This window comes from Littorina saxatilis, linkage group LG9 (assembly GCF_037325665.1).
Source record: "Littorina saxatilis isolate snail1 linkage group LG9, US_GU_Lsax_2.0, whole genome shotgun sequence".
Lineage (NCBI taxonomy): Eukaryota > Metazoa > Mollusca > Gastropoda > Littorinimorpha > Littorinidae > Littorina > Littorina saxatilis.
In genome coordinates, this window is record NC_090253.1 from 59169608 (window position 1) to 59187555 (window position 17948).

Genomic DNA, 17948 nt, shown 5'->3' on the forward strand with positions numbered 1-17948 from the left:
TTGCCAACCCCAGCGACAACAAGAAAACTTCACTCACTACACACACGAAATACCAATAGCATGCTATTTATTCAGAAATCAGCATGCGGACAGGACAAAGCAAGTGTTATTTGTAACAGACAGACTGTATCAAGGTCATGCTGTGTCCGGCAGCTGGTCACTGTCCAGTCTTCCTTCAACACTGTCCGGGTTTGACCACGGTAAGGCTGGGGCTGTCACCATAGAAACAAGTCTTAGTTAATCTGTGTAACTACAAATTGAGGCATTCTCTCGAATCATGTACAGAGGCAGATTAAACAACGAAGTGTGGTATTCATTAGAATCACTCTCAGTCAAACAGAAGTCAGAACAAGTCGCGTAAGGCGAAAATACAACATTTAGTCAAGTAGCTGTCGAACTCACAGAATGAAACTGAACGCAATGCAATTTTTCAGCAAGACCGTATACTCGTAGCATCGTCAGTCCACCGCTCATGCTCATGGCAAAGGCAGTGAAATTGACAAGAAGAGCGGTTTAGCTAGTAGTTGCGCTGAGAAGGATAGCACGCTTTTCTATACCTCTCTTCGTTTTAACTTTCTGAGCGTGTTTTTAACCCAAACATATCATATCTATATGTTTTTGGAATCAGAAACCGACAAGGAATAAGATGAAAGTGTTTTTAAATTGATTTCGAAAATAAATTTGATAATAATTTTTATATTTGTAATTTTTAGAGCTTGTTTTTAATCTAAATATAACATATTTATATGTTTTTGGAATTAGAAAATGATGGAGGATAAGATAAACGTAAATTTGGATCGTTTTATAATTATTTTTTTCTCCTCACAATTTTCAGATTTTTAATTACCAAAGTCATAAATAAATTTTTAAGCCACCACGCTGAAATACAATACCGAAGTCCGGGCTTCGTCGAAGACTACTTGACCAAAATTTCAACCAATTTGGTTGAAAAATGAGAGCGTGACAGTGCCGCCTCAACTTTCACGAAAAGCCGGATATGACGTCATCAAAGACATTTATCGAAAAAAAGAAAAAAAAACGTTCGGGGATATCTATCCCAGGAACTCTCATGTCAAATTTCATAAAGATCGGTCCGGTAGTTTGGTCTGAATCGCTCTACACGCACGCACGTACACACACACATACACACACACACACATACACCACGACCCTCGTTTCGATTCCCCCTCTATGTTAAAACATTTAGTCAAAACTTGACTAAATGTAAAAAGCAGCTTTGTAAGCACGAAGAAGACCTTGCCAAATTTCCCGTAAACATGTTGGCATGCAGTCTTCCAGATTCCAAGGTAATCCTTTACGTTCTCTTCCCCACACCGTTACAAGAATTCTGAATTCTGCTAAACTGACGACAAAAGTAATGCTTCGGCGATTTAAAAGATGTGTCGCGTCGCCAGGACTGAGGTGCACGAGAAAGTTCCCAACTCGGTGGGAGCCAGCCGCAGTGTTGGATTGAGACTCGTGATTTCAACGAATCAGATCCCGCGGTTTGTTCTCTCCCGGTTTGGCTGACACCCACTTTCGCGTCGTGCACCTCAGCCCTGGATTCGAGACAACGTTAACCGAGCAGAGGTTACGAAGAGTAATGTATGGTAAGTTTGCTCTCAGTTGCCCGTTGCTGCAATGTTCTCTGTGTTCTCTCTATACACCATTGCTTGTTTGTTTGTTTGCTTAACGCCCAGCCGACCACGAAGGGCCATATCAGGGCGGTGCTGCTTTGACATAATTATAACGTGCGCCACACACAAGACAGAAGTCGCAGCAAAGGCTTCATGTCTCACCCAGTCACATTATTCTGACACCGGACCAACCAGTCCTAGCACTAACCCCATAATGCCAGACGCCAGGCGGAGCAGCCACTAGATTGCCAATTTTAAAGTCTTAGGTATGACCCGGCCGTGGTTCGAACCCACGACCTCCCGATCACGGGGCGGACGCCTTACCACTAGGCCAACGTGCCGGTTTTACACCATTGCAAATGTCACGTTCATGGTGGTCACAATTAAACTGCTAAGGGCGCTTCTGTGCACAAGCTTTTTCCTTTTCTCAGCAATGCCTTTTTGGTCTTTTTTTCTCAGCTCTGAAAACCAAATTGTGTTGAGGGGAAATTTCTCGCTCCGTGACAGCTAGTCTAAAGATGGCGGCCTGCAACTGATGACTGACTTCCTGTTTCAGATTCGTCATCCGGGATGTGACCCGTAAAAAAGTAATTATATATTGGCTACAATTTAGTGTCAAGCAAGAATTAGTGTGGTTGCCCAAAGCCTTCATTTTGAATTTAAGCTCATGTTATTTATATTAGTTCAAGGAACTTGTTACACTCGTATTTTTAGACATTAAATACAGGCTCCTGTTTTAGCTGGGCTACAAGCATGCAAGCGGGTTGACTCACTCGCACTCCTTCTGAGCGTTGAACATGCACTGGTTGCCATAGGTAACGCCGTCCGAGCCACAGATGGGGTCCCACAGCAAGTTACACACCGTCGGACCACACACGGCATCTGTGCTGCCTGCACGTGAAACACGAACATTGAATCAGTGAATGATGGAATGAATAACACAAATATACAACAAGTCGCGTAAGGCGAAAATACAATATTTAGTCAAGTAGCTGTCGAACTCACAGAATGAAACTGAACGCAATGCCATTTTACTCGTAGCATCGTCAGGCCACCGCTCATGGCAAAGGCAGTGAAATTGACAAGAAGAGCGGGGTAGTAGTTGCGCTAAGAAGGATAGCACGCTTTTCTGTACCTCTCTTTGTTTTAACTTTCTGAGCGTGTTTTTAATCCAAACATATCATATCTATATGTTTTTGGAATCAGGAACCGACAAGGAATAAGATGTTTTTAAATTGATTTGGACAATTTAATTTTGATAATAATTTTTATATATTTAATTTTCAGAGCTTGTTTTTAATCCGAATATAACATATTTATATGTTTTTGGAATCAGCAAATGATGGAGAATAAAATAAACGTAAATTTGGATCGTTTTATAAATTTTTATTTTTTTTTACAATTTTCCGATTTTTAATGACCAAAGTCATTAATTAATTTTTAAGCCACCAAGCTGAAATGCAATACCGAACCCCGGGCTTCGTCGAAGATTACTTGACCAAAATTTGAACCAATTTGGTTGAAAAATGAGGGCGTGACAGTGCCGCCTCAACTTTCACGAAAAGCCGGATATGACGTCATCAAAGACATTTATCAAAAAAATGAAAAAAACGTTCGGGGATTTCATACCCAGGAACTCTCATGTCAAATTTCATAAAGATCGGTCCAGTAGTTTAGTCTGAATCGCTCTACACACACACACACACACACACACACACACACACACACACACACGCACGCACACACACACGCACGCACATACACCACGACCCTCGTTTCGATTCCCCCTCGATGTTAAAATATTTAGTCAAAACTTGACTAAATATAAAAATGCTCAAAGGCAAGCATCGACTGGAAGGCGGGCGCGATATATCGACGTCGTCGTGGAAGTTTGGCTTCACTCATTTTAGACAGCTTTTCAGCAGAAGGCCGAAACTGATCCTTGTTTAATTTATGAAATAGTCTTTATATTTGTACCTTGTATGGATAAAAAGACAAACGAATATCAAATCATGTATTGCTTATCGTATTTTAGAGAATATTCCTCATTGAGAATGATTCACTTAGTCTAAAGCCCAAAATCATCAAAATCGCCAAGAATCGAGTTATTCCAAAATTCAAGGTCGACGACGATATGTAGCTCTGTCCTCTTGAGTCTGCTCTGCATTAATTTGGTGTCGCTGGCAACACGAAATCTATATCTAAGGCCGTTTACGAAAACAAAGCTTTGTCCTCTTGTATCTGCTCTGCATCTGGTGTCGCTGGCAACACAAAATCTACCTCTGTGGCCGTTTACTATAACAAGGCGTTGTCCTCTTGTATCTGCAGTGCATCTGATGTCGATGGCAATGTGAAATCTACCTCTGTGGCCGTTTACTATAACAAGGCTTTGTCCTCTTGTATCTGCAGTGCATCTGATGTCGATGGCAATGCAAAATCTACCTCTGTGGCCGTTTACTATAGCAAGGCTTTGTTTCCTGGTGACGGATGTTCGGCTTTAAGCCAAAGAGGCAGTCGCTTCTCGGCCTTTTGCGCTGAATGTACGTGATTGAATTATTGTTGAAATCAGTGGATAAATAAACAGAAGAATCAATCAATCAATCAATTATCAATAAAACTATGGATGAGTAGAGCAAGATGAAAGATAATTCCAGGTGGTTCTAACTGTCACCACTCCGAATACATGTTCTGGGAACGTTTTGCAGTTGAACTCGCCAGAAAGATTTGCTCAAAAGGCCTTTGCAATACTAGGCTATATCTTTGAAACAAACAAACTAAACGGAAACAAATCAAACTCACCGAATGCTGCTAAGGCGAGAAGTGTGCAGACGATAAGGAATTTCATCTTGACTGGAGTGTGGGTGTCTGCTTTCACCGAATTGCTGAACTTGTGTTGTGAGTGAATAACCACTGAACTCTGCTTCCCTTTTTATGCAAACTACTTATCTCATCATCACAATAACAAGTCACGTTTTTACTGCCCGCACCCACTCACGCGAGTCGTAAAAAATGATGACCCGTAATCTGTGTTATTAAATCATATTTTACCACAGAAATTGCAAGTTAATTATGTACTCTCTCAGTGTGAAAGATAAGTAGCCTGAATTATTAATTCACGAAAACATATGGTGTACTTTTATACGACAATCGCCAAAATGAGTTGCTTTTTACATTTAGTCAAGTTTTGACTAAATGTTTTAACGTAGAGGGGGAAATCGAGCCGAGGGTCGTGGTGTATGTGTGTGTGTGTGTGTCTGTCTGTCTGTCTGTGCGTGTGTGTGTGTAGAGCGATTCTGACTAAACTACCAAACCGATCTTTATGAAATTTGACATGAGAGTTCCTGGGTATGATGTCCCCAGACGTTTGTTTTATTTTTGTGATAAATGTCTTTGATGACGTCATATCTGGCTTTTCGTGAAAGTTGAGGCAGCACTGTCACGCCCTCATTTTTCAACCAAATTGGTTGAAATTTTGGTCAAGTAATGTTCGACAAAGCCCGGACTTCGGTATTGCATTTCAGCTTGATGGCTTAAAAATTAATTTTCTGATTCCAAAAACATATAAATATGTTATATTTGGATTAAAAACAAGCTCTGAAAATTAAAAATATAAAAATTATTATCAAAATTAAATTGTCGAAATCAATTTAAAAACACTTTCATCTTATTCCTTGTCGGTTCCTGATTCCAAAAACATATAGATATGATATGTTTGGATTAAAAACACGCTCAGAAAGTTAAAACGAAGAGAGGTACAGAAAAGCGTGCTATCCTTCTCAGCGCAACTACTACCCCGCTCTTCTTGTCAATTTCACTGCCTTTGCCATGGGCGGTGGACTGACGATGCTACGAGTATACGGTCTTGCTGAAAAATTGCATTGCGTTCCGTTTCATTCTGTGAGTTCGACAGCTACTTGACTAAATGTTGTATTTTCGCCTTACGCGACTTGTTTCATGTTGACTTGAGTCTGAGTTTGAGGCTGAACTCCTGCAATTGTATCATATCATATCACATTGGTCGTCTATCATTCTTATCGTATCAGCTGTACCATAAAGGCCCAGACTTGCTTGTTATTAAACAGTTGGTTGTTTTATGTTTATATGCAGAGCACTTGTTTTTTGATGAAGGGTCGTTCTACATTTACTGTTTTGTTATTATTTCCTTGTTTATTTAAAACATGATGTAAGTGAAAAAGAATGAACAAAAACAAAACAAAAATATTATCAAAATATCCTAATATTCCCTTTCGAAACATGTATACGTTTTACTGTGTCTTATAGCCCTATGAAGAAGAAAACATCATCCTTCTTTGAACCATTATCTCTCTCTCTCTCCCCCTCTCTCTCTCTCTCTCTCTCTCTCTCTCTCTCTCTCTCTCTCTCTCTCTCTCTCTCTCTCTCTCTCTCTCTCTCTCTCTCTCTCTCTCTCTCTCTCTCTCTCCACCCTTTTATTTCCCCTCTCTATCATGTTTCACGTTGCATAATTCGAAACGTGGAGGGCTATACACAGTACAGCCAAGCTGTTGTCTATTGACTGCCGACGCCCACACAATCCAATATTACATAGAAATCAAGTACAGTAAATCGCATCAATCGTACAGCGCATCTCTCTTTCTATTTGTTTTTTCGCACGAGAAATAATAAAGATTTATGAAGGGATGGAAAATTACGAGTCGTCGTCAGTAACCACATTAATTTTATTTACTTAAACAGATATTGTTCGCCCAAAACAATGCTTTTTTCTGCCGTTTTTTATATTTAGTCAAGTTTTGACTAAATATTTTAACGTAGAGGGGGGAATCGAGACGAGGGTCGTGGTGTATGTGCGTGTGTGTGTCTGTGTGTGTGTGTAGAGCGATTCAGACTAAACTACTGGACCGATCTTTATGAAATTTGACATGAGAGTTCCTGGGTATGAAATCCCCGAACGTTTTTTTCATTTTTTTTATAAATGTCTTTGATGACGTCATATCCGGCTTTTCGTGAAAGTTGAGGCGGCACTGTCACGCTCTCATTTTTCAACCAAATTGGTTGAAATTTTGGTCAAGTGGTCTTCGACGAAGCCCGGACTTCGGTATTGCATTTCAGCTTGGTGGCTTAAAAATTAATTGATGACTTTGGTCATTAAAAATCTGAAAATTGTAAAAAAAATATTTTTTATATGAAACGATTCAAATTTACGTTCATCTTATTCTCCATCATTTTCTGATTCCAAAAACATATAAATATGTTATATTTGGATTAAAAACAAGCTCTGAAAATTGAAAATATAAAAATTATTATCAAAATTAAAAACACTTTCATCTTATTCCTTGTCGGTTCCTGATTCCAAAAACATATAGATATGATATGTTTGGATTAAAAACACGCTCAGAAAGTTAAAACGAAGAGAGGTACAGAAAAGCGTGCTATCCTTCTCAGCGCAACTACTACCCCGCTCTTCTTGTCAATGTCACTGCCTTTGCCACAAGCGGTGGACTGACAATGCTACGAGTGTACGGTCTTGCTTAAAAATTGCAGTGCGTTCAGTTTCATTCTGTGAGTTCGACAGCTACTTGACTAAATGTTGTATTTTCGCCTTACGCGACTTGTTTCTTCATGTTTTCTTCTTTCTTTTTGTTAATGCTCTTCATTTTCTATTTTAACAAAAATCGGGGGGGGGGGGGGGGGGTTGGCAGGCGCTGATTCTCTACTTCTTCTTCTTCTTCTTCTTCTTCTTCTTCTTCGTTTATGGGCTTAGGCTCCCACGTACACTCGTGTTTTTGCACGAGTGGAATTTTACGTGTATGACCGTTTTTACCCCGCCATTTAGGCAGCCATACGCCGCTTTCGGAGGAAGCATGCTGGGTATTTTCGTGTTTCTATAACCCACCGAACTCTGACATGGATTACAGGATCTTTTCCGTGCGCACTTGGTCTTGTGCTTGCGTGTGCACACGAAGGGGGTTATGTCCCTAGCAGGTCTGCACATAAGTTGACCTGGGAGATCGGAAAAATCTTCACACTTAACCCACCAGGCGGCCGCGGCCGGGATTCGAACCCTCGACCTTCCGATTAAGAGGCCGACGTCTTGCCACCCCGCCACAGCGCCCGTCGCTGATTCTCTACGATGTTTCAGAATCAGTCAAATTATAAATCTGAAGAGGGGAGAAGAGGGGGAGGGGTGGCGGGAGGGGGCTTGGTAGCGGGAGGAGATATAGGCTTTTTCCCCGCAATATTGTATGCAATATCAAGTTAACATGCTGAAATGTTGGATTCCTTTGAGTTTTACGCGATGAATTCACATTGTTTACCTGTTATTAGTAAGACAAAGACTTTTCGTTGAGAGAGTTGCTAACTGTCAGTCTTTTTTTCATGTTAAAGCAAGGTACACTATCCCAAGTTACATTGCTTTCAAAATCGAAGTATTTAAAATAATTTATGAGAATAAGAGAAAGATGGAGAGAAATAACACTAAGAGAAACACAAAGACGAACAGAGAAAGACACAAAGACAGACACACAGACAGAGAAAGACACAAAGACAGACACACAGACAGAGAAAGACACAAAGACAGACACACAGACAGAGAAAGACACAAAGACAGACACACAGACAGAGAAAGACACAAAGACAGACACACAGACAGAGAAAGACACAAAGACAGACACATATACAGAGAAAGACACAAAGACAGACACACAGACAGACAGAGAAAGACACACACACAGACAGAGAAAGACACAAAGACAGACACACAGACAGAGAAAGACACAAAGGCAGACACACAGACAGACAGAGAAAGACATTAAGACAGACACACAGACAGACAGAGAAAGACACAAAGACAGACACACAGACAGACAGAGAAAGACACAAAGACAGACACACAGACAGAGAAAGACACAAAGACAGACAAACAGACAGACAGAGAAAGACACACAGACAGACAGAGAAAGACACAAAGACAGACACACAGACAGAGAAAGACACAAAGACACACACACAGACAGAGAAAGACACAAAGACAGACACACATACAGAGAAAGACACAAAGACACACACACAGACAGAGAAAGACACAAAGACAGAGAAAGACACAAAGACACACACACAGACAGAGAAAGACACAAAGACAGACACACAGACAGAGAAAGACACAAAGACAGACACACAGACAGACAGAGAAAGACACAAAGACAGACACACAGACAGAGAAAGACACAAAGACAGAGAAAGACACAAAGACAGACACACAGACAGAGAAAGACACAAAGACAGAGAAAGACACAAAGACAGACACACAGACAGAGAAAGACACAAAGACAGACACACAGACAGAGAAAGACACAAAGACAGACACACAGACAGAGAAAGACACAAAGACAGACACACAGACAGACAGAGAAAGACACAAAGACAGACACACAGACAGACAGAGAAAGACACAAAGACAGACACACAGACAGAGAAAGACACAAAGACAGACACACAGACAGACAGAGAAAGACACAAAGACAGACACACAGACAGACAGAGAAAGACACAAAGACAGACACACAGACAGAGAAAGACACAAAGACAGACAAACACACAGACAGACAGAGAAAGACACAAAGACAGACACACAGACAGAGAAAGACACAAAGACAGACAAACAGACAGACAAATACACTCTCTGTGTACAATTCATTGCTTCATTTGTTAGAACAAGGACACTGGATATTGAACATGATAAATTATGTGTTTGCACTACGTGATCAAGAGATAGTGTTGCACCGAGCTAATGAACACAACACATGCTGATTTAAAGATAAGGAAAACAAATGTGGATTGTGTTGTATAAATAGGGAGACTTTCTATGATACAGGATCAATTGAGCATCAAGTACAAACCCTTACCGTCAAGATGAAAGTTGTTCTGGTTCTTCTTTTCCTCGGCCTCATGGGTATGCTTTTTTGCTTCTGTATGTATGTGTCTGTGTCTGTGTTTGTGTGTGTGTTTGTGTGTGTGTGTGTGTGTGTGTGTGTGTGTGTGTGTGTGTGTGTCTGACTGTCTTGTCCGACTGTCTGTCTGTTCTTCAGTCTGTGTTTGCAACCCATATTTTGTTTTCTGCACCTTATTGTTATTCTTTTTTCCTCACGCAGCCTTCAGCACGGCCACAGCGTGTCAGTCCAATCGTGGATGCAACAGGATGTACAGCCCGGTGTGCGGCTCTGACGGAAAGACGTACGGCAACGAGTGTATGTTGCAGAGGGCGCAAGATTGCGAGTAAGAATCCATCTGTCTGTCTTTATGCAGGGCTGGGTCTGAGGGGGGTCTCATAGGTTCCGGAAGTCCCCCTCCCCCTCACCCACTCCCTTTATCCGGCAAGTGTACAGTGTTGCTCTTTGAGAGACCTCAAGCACCCATTGAGAATGCTACAATTCAACAGTATTTGTGGGACTCGGCCAGCCACTGTACCCCAGCCTCGATTTAGAAACCATGCCGCTCATACAATAGGTCCAGCCTTATGTTTGTGTGTCTGTCTGTCTGTCTATGTCTGTCTGTCTGTCTATGTATGTATGTCTGTCTATGTCTGTCTGTCTATGTCTGTCTATGTGTGTATGTCTGTCTTTGTCTGTCTGTCTATGTATGTCTGTCTGTCTATGTCTGTCTGTCTATCTGGCCGTCTGTCTGTCTGTCTGTGTCTGTCTGTCTATCTGGCCGTCTGTCTGTCTGTCTATCTGGCCGTCTGTCTGTCTGTCTGTGTCTGTCTGTCTATCTGGCCGTCTGTCTGTCTGTCTATGATGTCTGTCTGTCTATGTCTGTCTGTCTGTCTATGTATGTCTGTCTATGTATGTCTGTCTGTTTCTGTCTGTCTGTCTGTCTGTCTGTCTGTCTGTCTGTCTATGTCTTTCTGTCTATGTCTGTCTGTCGATGTCTGTATATCTATGTCTGTCTATCTGGCCGTCTGTCTTTGTCTGTCTGTCTATGTATGTATGTCTGTCTGTCCATGTCTGTCCATGTCTGTCTATGTCTGTCTATGTCTGTATGTCTGTCTATGTCTGTCTATGTCTGTCTGTCTGTCTATGTATGTAGGTCTGTCTATGTCTGTCTGTCTATGTCTGTCTATGTCTGTCTGTCTGTCTATGTCTGTCTGTCTGTCTGTCTATGTCTGTCTTTCTTTCTTTCTTTCTTTGTGTTGTCCGTCTATGTCTGTCTGTCTGTGTACGGCTCCGACGGCAACAGCTATAGCCCTCTGAATGCGTGCCGCACAGGTCTTGGTGTGAAAATGATCAATGTTACTTTCAGGTGTTGGAATGGGAATTCTTGACGTATTGTGATTATGCAATGAGTGTATGTTATGTATATTGATCGCATATATTGAAAGAAAGAGATAATTATGCAGGTGTGTGGGGTGCGGTACTGCAGGCAGTAGGAGAATGTCACTTTGTGGTGGAATGTGAATACACGATGCAGGCATTACGAGAATGTCACTTTGTGGTGGAATGTGAATACACGATGCAGGCAGTACGAGAATGTTACTTTGTGGTGGAATGTGAATACACGATGCAGGCATTACGAGAATGTCACTTTGTGGTGGAATGTGAATACACGATGCAGGCAGTACGAGAATGTTACTTTGTGGTGGAATGGGAATACACGATGCAGGCAGTAGGAGAATGTCACTTTGTGGTGGAATGGGAATACACGATGCAGGCAGTACGAGAATGTTACTTTGTGGTGGAATGGGAATACACGATGCAGGCAGTAGGAGAATGTCACTTTGTGGTGGAATGTGAATACACGATGCAGGCAGTACGAGAATGTTACTTTGTGGTGGAATGGGAATACACGATGCAGGCAGTAGGAGAATGTCACTTTGTGGTGGAATGGGAATACACGATGCAGGCAGTAGGAGAATGTCACTTTGTGGTGGAATGTGAATACACGATGCAGGCATTACGAGAATGTCACTTTGTGGTGGAATGGGAATACACGATGCAGGCAGTAGGAGAATGTCACTTTGTGGTGGAATGGGAATACACGATGCAGGCAGTAGGAGAATGTCACTTTGTGGTGGAATGGGAATACACGATGCAGGCAGTAGGAGAATGTCACTTTGTGGTGGAATGGGAATACACGATGCAGGCAGTAGGAGAATGTCACTTTGTGGTGGAATGGGAATACACGATGCAGGCAGTAGGAGAATGTCACTTTGTGGTGGAATGGGAATACACGATGCAGGCAGTAGGAGAATGTCACTTTGTGGTGGAATGGGAATACACGATGCAGGCAGTAGGAGAATGTCACTTTGTGGTGGAATGGGAATACACGATGCAGGCAGTAGGAGAATGTCACTTTGTGGTGGAATGTGAATACACGATGCAGGCAGTACGAGAATGTTACTTTGTGGTGGAATGGGAATACACGATGCAGGCAGTAGGAGAATGTCACTTTGTGGTGGAATGGGAATACACGATGCAGGCAGTAGGAGAATGTCACTTTGTGGTGGAATGGGAATACACGATGCAGGCAGTAGGAGAATGTCACTTTGTGGTGGAATGGGAATACACGATGTTCGGAAATAACTGTGCCGGGTTTGTATTGGTAGTGAAAGAGTAAATATCCTTGCTTTTAGTGAGACAAACAATCTACACGTGTTTCCGGTACACGTGTTTCAGACACATCCTATAATGTCACGAGGGGAAATGTAACTTTCTTACGTGACATCGGGATAAGGAACACTATACTGTTTGTTTAAAAGCGTAATTGAATCAACCAAGCAAGTAAAGTACGACGCGTTTTTCTTTCGAAAATATTCACATCGTAGATCACGATCACCGCCTCCATGTTCGACCGATTTCCGAAAGAAAAGACGCCATGTTTGTTAGCCGACACACGTGACCCGATACTGATCATCACGTGACGATTGTAGACTCGGCAGCCAAGCGGTCATTGCTGTAGTGATCGTGAGCTCTGGACAAAAAATAGTTCGTTTATTGGAATACATTGTGTATATTTTACAAGTTTGTATTTCTTTCATTTTCAGTTCGAGCATAACCAAGGTGGGGGACGGAGCATGTTAACAGCTGCAAAAGTGTTAGCTGAGATCTTGGTCAGCCTACACAATGACGTCACCACTGACTCATCACGCTGAATAAATCTGATTTGTCTATCCTTGTTTTCCGGTTTCTCCCCAAGATAATAAACGGTACTTCTGCAAACCATCAGTGGTATTGTAAAAAGGTATCTCTAGCTTCATGACGTCTCGTCCAGGTTATTAAAATCAAATAAAATACAATCCCGATTATCGAACTTTCCAGTAGTAGTCCTTAACAAAAAGGTTCTTTTAATTCCTAACATTCCCTAATATACACAGAAGCTCGGATTTTGTCGATAACGTTCTCTTCACTGACTGTATGCATTTCTGTTCCGATATTTCATATCATTAAAGCTATTAGCAGAAACTTGTGTTTGGTTTCAATGTCACGTGTGTGTGTGTGTGTGTGTGTGTGTGTGTGTCATAGGTGTGTGTGTGTGTGTGTGTGTGTTTGTGTGTGTGTGTGTGTGTGTGTGTGTGCCAGTGTGTGTGTGTGTGTATGTGTGTGTGTGTGTGTGTGTGTGTGTGTGTGTGTGTGTGTGTGTGTGTGTGTGTGATTAGAGATGTTAACACTAATCAAACACTAATACAAAGTAGTGCATTACCTGTACCGGCATATACACACACAAAAACATTGAGAATTACATGTCAATAAAAAACGCTGGCGCTGGACCCGAGTACTCTTCAGACTGGCTCGCTCCCCCAGTATGAAAGTTTTTGTCTTGTGCACGTGGATTTAAAAAAAATAAATTTTTTTACACAATTCAAAAAAGTATTAGAGTAAAAACTAAAATAAAACATTAAAACGTTCATAATAAACAATAGTAAACAAGAATTTAACCAAAAAACACAAAAAACATAGACCGCCCATGCCGGGAATCGAACCCGGATCACTTTGGCCATAGGCGGACGTGCTACGACAACTTTACTAGAGTTGTGCACCTTGAATCACTGTGTGTCCCTGTCGCTCTATCTCTCGTGCTCTCTGTCTCTCTTTCAGTCTCAGCGAGACCAAATCCCCACCCGCTGGCTGGCTTGCAAATCGTCTCGCATGCGATACGCATGCTTTTCTCGTCACTGTGTGACGTGTTCGGCGGTTCTATCAGCCGAACGGCAGTTCTATCCCACCGCGAATTGCGCCCACCGTTAAGAGTCGTTTTTGTGGATTAATTCGCATTTAGGTCCCAGGTAACATTATGAAGTTTTAATACGATCAATCGGACCTATTATCAAGTTAGTGTATCAACTTTTGAACGAACTGCGCCCAGTAGTTTCCCAGCAATAAGCTGTTACAGACAGACAGACAGACAGACAGATACACACACAGACACACAATTAAAGTCTGCTGGACCCTAATGATACGATATTGGCTTGGTTTTGGCTAATAAGACGTTGTGTGACCGTCATGCATAGGGGGCGCATGCGAGGAGCATGGCGACGCTGTGTCGTGGAATAAACCAGAGTCAAGAGAAACTCCAATACCGTCTTTGTTGACATTGTCCAGTGTGAGAGGTTTGTTACAGACATGCACTAACGTTACATGGTGTCAGCTTCTTCATTAGTGTTTAAAACTGTATTCAAACTTGCGAAATATGGCAGAAAACGCCGAGCAAGCTCAAAGGGAGCTTACTCGTGATAAACGGTTTTCGGGAGCGGGACTGAAACCGCCGGGGAGTTTAGATTTCCACACGGCGAAAGACAATTTGGAGTCTCAGTGGAAGAAGTGGAAAAGGCAGTGGGTGAATTATTCGATTGCGTCACGGTTGAGTGAAGAAAAGTCCGAGTTTCAAACGGCAGTGTTTCTCACTGTCGCAGGTGAGGATGCGGCAGAGTTGGTAGAGACATGGAAGTTTGACGATCCCACGCACAGGCATAACATTGAGAAAGTGTTGGAGAAGTTTGAGCAGTTCTGTGTAATGCAGACGAATGAGACCTATGAGACTTACAAACTTAACCAGAGAGCTCAAAAGGAAGATGAGAGTGTCAACACGTATGTGACTGTGCTTCGTACTTTGGCAAAGAATTGTCGTTTTGGGCAGATGGAGGACCGTCTCATCAGGGACAGACTGGTGGCAGGCATCTGCAGTGATGAAATCAGAAGGAAACTTCTGGAGGAGAAGGATCTTGACCTGCAGAAGGCCATTGACATTGTGCGTTTGTATGATATCACATCAACACGAGCCAAGGACATGTCATCCACTGGGGAGGAAGTTCATAAAGTGTGTGATTTTTCAGGAAGAAAAGGTGTGACGACCAAAAAGGCACCAAAGGCAGGTGCAACACAGGTGGACTGTAAGTTTTGTGGGCGCAAGCATGCGCAGGTGAAAGAACAATGCCCGGCGTACAAGAAGACCTGTCGACGGTGTGGGGGTCCGAACCATTTTGCGACTGTCTGTTTGAAGACAGAAAAGAAACAAATGAACACTTGTCAATGTCATGATTGTGACGATGTGTTGTGTGATGATGATGATGATAATGTTGACCTTGATGTGTTGCATGTGGGTGGAAGTGAGAATGCAGTGCATGCCAAAATGATGATCAACAAGGTTGAAATTTCATTCCAGCTCGACAGTGGTGCAAGCACAAACTGCATGTCAACAAGCACATACACTAAGGTCACAGGGGACAAAACACTCAAGTCGCTTGACAGGTCAAACAAAAAGCTGCGCATGTATGATGAGCGGGAGGTAAGGCCACTGGGGGAAAAGATCATGAAGGTAACAAATCCAAAAAACAAACAAGTGTACAAGGTCAGATTCCAAGTAGTGCAAGGGGAATCCAAACCAATTTTGGGATTCAGAGCAGTGCAGGCAATGGAGCTGATTAAAGTGGTCACAGAAAACATTGCAGTGGTTGATCAGTCAGTTTTGGGGCAGTTTGATGACGTTTTTGAAGGGGAGCTAGGTGATCTTCAGGGTGTGTTACACATACAGACAGACAGCACAGTTCCACCTGTCAAACTACCATGCAGAAAATGGCCACTCGCAATTCGCGACAAAGTCAAAAAAAAGAGCTTGACAGGCTGTAAGCACTAGGGGTCATAACACCAGTACACAGTCCAACAGACTGGGTTAGTAGCGTTGTTGTTACCATGAAACCCAATGGGTCAGTACGTCTCTGCCTTGACCCAAAACCATTGAACAAAGCGCTCAAACGCAATGACTACCCCATGAAAACGATAGACGACGTACTTGGTGAGCTTCAGGGTGCGCGTTATTTCAGTCATTTTGACGCACGGAATGGGTTTTGGCATGTTCACCTGGATGAAGAGAGCAGTTTGCTCACTACGTTTGAGACACCTGAAGGAAAATTTCGTTGGCTGCGCATGCCTTTCGGAATTTCAGTGGCGCCAGAAGAATTCCAACGTCGAATGGACGAGGCAGTTCAGGGTTTGCCCGGAGTTTTTGCCGTACATGATGACATCATTGTCTGGGGCAAGGGTGATACAGATGAAGAGGCCTCAGTTGATCATGATCGAAACGTCCAAAGTCTGTTGCAGCGTTGTCGTGAGAAGAACGTCAAGCTGAACAAGCAGAAGGTTGAATTGAAGAAGACAGAGATATCGTACCTGGGTCACGTGATCTCGAAAGAGGGGTTGAAAGTTGATCCGAAGAAAGTTGATGCAATCAACTCATTTCGACAACCCGAGGACAAGGCTGATGTTCAGCGTCTGTTGGGTATGGTTGGCTATCTGCAAAAGTTTGCGCCGCAGTTGTCTGAGAAAGCCGCGCCATTGCGAGAACTAGTCAAAAAGAACGTCCTGTTCAGATGGAATGAGGACCACACCAAAGCACTTGACGAGATCAAAGCAATGCTGTCTGAACCACCAGTTCTCAGATATTTCAGTTCTGAGGGGAAGACGACTCTTCAGTGTGATGCTTCAGAGTTTGGTCTTGGTGCTTGCCTGATGACCGATGGTCAACCGGTACATTTTGCGTCACGAGCGTTGACTGAAACAGAACGACACTATGCGCAGATTGAAAAGGAGATGTTGGCGATAGTGTTTGGTTTGGAGCGTTTCGAACGCTATTGTTTTGGACGACAGGTGGAGGTCGAGTCAGACCACAAACCATTGATTCCGATACACCAGAAAAGTCTGCTGAGCGCGCCGAAGCGGCTACAACGCATGCTGATGAGAACTCAAAGGTTTGACTACACGGTAGTCTACAAGAAGGGCTCAGAGATGTGGTTAGCTGATGCTCTCAGTAGGGCGGTTCACAAGTCCAGTGGGGGCACAGGCAAGGTGGAAAAGGAGGCAATTTTTCAGACAGACCTTGAAAAAGAGGTGGAAGACATTCAGATGGCTTCATACATTTCAGTGTGTGAGTCAACATTGCAGGAACTTCAGAAGATGACAACAGAAGATGAAAATCTGTGTCATCTCAAGAGAGTGATACAAGGGGGATGGCCAGAGGACAAAAGGAGTGTTCCATTGAGGCTACAGGTGTATTTTCCCTTCCGAGAGGAGTTGTCAGTTCAGAACGGCCTCGTATTCAAAGCTGAAAGGATTGTTGTTCCTGAGGGCATGAAGCAGAGAATCATGCAGTTGCTTCATAAGAGTCATACAGGCCTACAGGGTTGTTTGAGGAGAGCTCGAGAGGTGGTGTATTGGGTCAACATGGCGAAGGACATGGAACGGTTTCTCTCACAGTGTGAACCGTGTCAAACGTTCCAAAAGGCGCAGCCCAAGGAACCAAGCATCAGTCATCCCATTCCAGAACGCCCATGGCAATATGTGGCTACTGATCTCATGGAATGCAGGGGGAATGACTATCTTGTGGTAGTAGACTACTACTCTGACTTCTTTGAAGTTGATCGTCTTGACAAGAAGACGGGCAAGGAGGTGATTTACAAGCTGAAAGCACACTTTGCCAGGCATGGCATACCAGAGCGGCTTGTTTCTGACAATGGACCGCCTTTCCAGGGTTCAGAGTTCAGGACATTTGCTAATCAGTGGGGATTTGAACATGTCACGAGTTCTCCAGGTTACCCACAGTCAAACGGTAAAGCTGAAAACACTGTCAAAACAGTCAAAGATCTCATGAAAAAGTGTGCTGAAGATCAGTCAGATGCATACTTAGCACTGCTGGAACTTAGAAACATACCATCAGAGAAAGTGCAAACATCTCCATCACAGAGACTATTTGGCCGCAGAACGAGAACGCTGTTGCCGACAGCTAAAACACTGCTGAAGCCAAAACCATGCACAGGGGTGAAACAAAAACTAGAACAGAAAAAGTTCACAC

General features: G+C 42.9%; 2 long non-coding RNA genes across 2 annotated transcripts; one reads left to right on the forward strand and one right to left on the reverse strand.

Moving 5' to 3' along the window:
• Positions 1-50: 50 nt before the first annotated feature.
• LOC138977489 (uncharacterized) lies at positions 51-4594 on the reverse strand. Its single transcript, XR_011459304.1, has 3 exons — positions 4437-4594; positions 2411-2528; positions 51-212 (listed from the first exon to the last, which is right to left on the reverse strand). It is a non-coding gene; the product is annotated as an uncharacterized lncRNA (long non-coding RNA).
• Positions 4595-9408: 4814 nt separating this feature from the next.
• LOC138977490 (uncharacterized) lies at positions 9409-13069 on the forward strand. The gene is made up of 3 exons (XR_011459305.1): positions 9409-9564; positions 9764-9887; positions 12652-13069. It is a non-coding gene; the product is annotated as an uncharacterized lncRNA (long non-coding RNA).
• The last annotated feature ends 4879 nt before the right edge of the window (positions 13070-17948 follow it).